At 38.5% G+C, this 3,743-nt stretch overlaps 1 pseudogene; it reads left to right on the plus strand.

Annotated features, from left to right (window-relative positions):
- Window positions 1-3,373: 3,373 nt before the first annotated feature.
- LOC112918718 (U6 spliceosomal RNA) lies at window positions 3,374-3,462 on the plus strand (annotated as a pseudogene).
- The last annotated feature ends 281 nt before the right edge of the window (window positions 3,463-3,743 follow it).

Raw genomic sequence — 3,743 nt, forward strand, 5'->3', positions numbered from 1 at the left:
AGGAGTGTCAGCACACAGCTCTGTCAAGAGCAGATTCCCTTAACTGCTTGCAAGATCTAGCTTCTTGTTCAAAGCTAAAATCCACCTACAGAAGTTCACAAACATCAACAGGAAGTTGCCCTGCATCCAGTCAACGTTTTCAGAGGGTTTGTCTGGGCTGGCTTCTAGGGAGCTGACACTCCCTTTTGCTCCTGAACATGATCTCCTCTTCTTAGCACATGAACCCTCCATGTGGCCCAGGCTTCTTGGCTGAGCACCCTCCTGATGGCTGATGCCAGCTCTCCGCATCCTGGGAGCCTGGGTGCATCCATTCTGAGCAGTGAAGTCTTCTAGCAGAAGCAAAGCACACTCCTCAGGTCGGATGCTCTAGGGCATTCTGCAGTTTGAGAAGGCTTATGCTTTCAGTCTGGGCTCAGTAAGAAGGCTGGGGCAGATGGCACTAGCTTCACCGTAGTAAGATCTGCTTCCCTCCTGGGGTGGGGCTGATTGACCCCACGGAGCTGACGGAGCTGACGCAGAGAGCTCATGATCTGCTAGCCAGCCAGGTCAACATTTGTAGTGTGAGAATAGCAGGCTTGCTGAAAGAAGGCCCCCAACAGAGCTCCCTGGGATAGGATCTCTTAAGTTCCAAGACTTTGGTAGTGGCTGTGTGACATGAGCCACCCTCTTCCCACCACCCAGAGAAATGGGTGTGTAACACAGCAGGAGCCTGCCCAATACAGAGCCATTGCTGATCTCTTCATGTCCCTTGTATTAATCAGGATTCTCCAGAGAAACAGAATTAACGTAACCTTGGAGAAATGGTGTACATTAATCCCCATAATTTATATTATTTTGTTTTTTATTTTTCATTTTTTTAATTTTTATTTATTTATGATAGTCACAGAGAGAGAGAGAGAGAGAGGCAGAGACACAGGCAGAGGGAGAAGCAGGCTCCATGCACCGGGAGCCCGATGTGGGATTCGATCCCGGGTCTCCAGGATCACGCCCTGGGCCAAAGGCAGGCGCCAAACCGCTGCACCACCCAGGGATCCCCATTTATATTATTTTGTAACTCGAAGTTTGTACCTCCTGTTCCTCTTCACCCATTTCATCTACCCCCTCACCCCGCCAAGTCCCCTCCCTTGTGGCAACCACCAATCTGTTCTCTATATCTATGAGATTTGTTTTGTTTGTTGGGTGTGTTCTTCTAGGGTCCACATGTAGGTGAAATCAAATGGTATTTGCCTGTCTCCGTCTGACTTATTTCACTTAGCATAATATCATGTAGGTCCCTTCCACGTTACTGCAAATGACAAGATGTCATTCTTTTTTTGGCTGAGTAATAGTCAGTTGTATTGGCTATACCACATCTTCTTTATCCATTCATCTGTGGATGAACTCTTAGGTTGCTTCCATATCTTGGCTATTGTAAATAATGCTGCAATGAATATTAGGGTGTGTATATCTTTTCCAATTAATATTTTCATTTTGCTTGGGTAGATACCCAGTAGTGGAATTACTGGATTATATGGGATTTCTATTTTTAATTTTTTGAGGAAACTCCATACTGTTTTCCATAGTGGCTGCACCAGTTGGCATTCCCACGAACAGTGCATGAGGGTTCCCTTTCCTCCACATCCTCACCAACACTTGTTATTTCTTTTTTTTTTCCTTAAAAAAAAATTTTTTTTTTTATTCTAGCCATTCTGACAGGTATAAGGCAATATCTCACTGTGGTTTTGACTTGCATTTCCCTGATGATGAGTGACGTTGTGCATCTGTCTTTTCATGTGTTTGCCATCTGTATGTCTTCTTTGGAAAAATGCCTATTCAGGTCCTTTGCCCATTTTAAATTGGATTATTTTATTTTGGTGTTGAGTTGTATGTGTTCTTTTCATATATTTTGGTTATTAACCCTTTATTGGATATGTCATTTGTGAACATCTTCTCCCATTCAGTAGGTTGCCTTTTCATTTTGCTGATGGTTTCTTTCACTGTGCAAGAACTTTTTTTTTTTTTGGTATAGTCCCAAATAGTTTATTCTTACTTTTATTTTCCTTACTTTTCCATTTTATTAAGGTTAATTTTTGAGGCTTCTTTTTTTTTTTTTTTTTTGAGAGAGAGAGAGAGAGGCAGAGGGAGAGGAGAGAATCTTAAGCAGGCTCCATGCCCAATGTCGAGCCCAACGTGGGGTTCGATCTCCAGACCCTGAGATCATAACCTGAGCTGAAATCAATAGTTGGACACAACCGTGTGAGCCACCCAGCTGCCCTGAGGTGCAAATTTTTTTAAATGTAAAATCTGCCAAAATTTTCTTTATGGTTTTTCTCTATATACTTATGAAAACTTTCCGAAACCTGAGAGATCTGATTTTTCTTTCCTTTCAGAGAGAGAGAGAGCATGAAATGATATGTAAGAGTAAGCATTAACTGTCAGAAGACCTCCATCCTAGTCACTGGTATGTCACATAATAACGAATAGTCAAAATATTACATCAGTTATTTTTTAAGAGAGTTAACATCTTTAACTCTAATTTTGTATTTGTTTATTTTTCCCTTTTGTACTTCCAACTTTTATTTCATGTGTTTTGGAGTTCTTTGGTAGATGTATACACACTTAGGAACATTATATATTTTATCATTATAAAATGTTATTTAAGTAATTCTTGTTTTGAAGTCTACTTTATTTAATATGAAGATAGTCATTCCAGTTCTTTTATGACTAGACTTTACATCAATATCTTTCCCCATCCCTTTACTTTTTAATTATATGTATTTTTATACTTAAAGTACATTCTTCTAGACAATACAGTTCTCCAATCTCATAATTTCTGCCTTCTAGTTGGAACATTTAGTCTATTTATACTTAACGTTTACTTGGAATGTTATTCTATCTTTTAATGTAATTGTTGCTATAATTGACTTCATGTCCATTGCCTTGCTATTCATTTTTATTTATCCTGTCTTTCTTTTTTCTCTTTCCTGCTTTTACATTAATCAAGCATTTTTAGGTCTTCCATTTTACATCCTCTGTTGGCTTTCTAACTATGCCTCTTTGTTTTTCTAACTATGCCTTTTTATTTTTGCTTTTGGTCCTAGAACCTAGGGATACCATATACATTCTTAACCTATCAGTTTACTTTAAGTTAATATCATACTTCACATATGAGAACCTTAGAGCAGTGCACACTTATATTTATCCCTTTCCTGACTTTTGTGCTATTGCCTTTGGCCTGAAGAACTTCTTTTAATTTTTCTTACATTGCAGGACTGTGTATGCATTTTTATTTGTTTTCTTTTTGTTGTTGCCTTTGTTTCTCTAGAAGTACATTTATTTCACCTTCATTTTTAAAAGGAAAAAAATGTTGTAAAGAATTCTAGATTGTGTGCCTGCTTTGGCAACAGTATATACTAAAATTGGAGATTAGCACAGCCTCTGCACCAGGATGACATGCAAATTGGTGAAGCATTCCACATTAAAACAAAAAAAAAATTCTAAGTTGACATTTTTTTTTCTTTTCTCTCGCACAGGTTGGCTTTGTTTCTCATGAGAAACCAGCAGTTTCTATTATCACTTTTCCTGTATGTATGGGGTCTTCTTTCTTTGGATGCAGTTAAGAATTTCTTTTTCATTTGTAGTAGCTTGGTGATGATATGCCTAAGTGTAGTTTTCTGTGTGCTTATCCTCTTTGAGATTTATTGAATTTTGTGTATCTGTGGGCTGATAGTTTTCCTTAAATTTGGGGGGAAAAAAAGTGATTA

This window comes from Vulpes vulpes, chromosome 9 (genome assembly GCF_048418805.1).
Source record: "Vulpes vulpes isolate BD-2025 chromosome 9, VulVul3, whole genome shotgun sequence".
NCBI lineage: Eukaryota > Metazoa > Chordata > Mammalia > Carnivora > Canidae > Vulpes > Vulpes vulpes.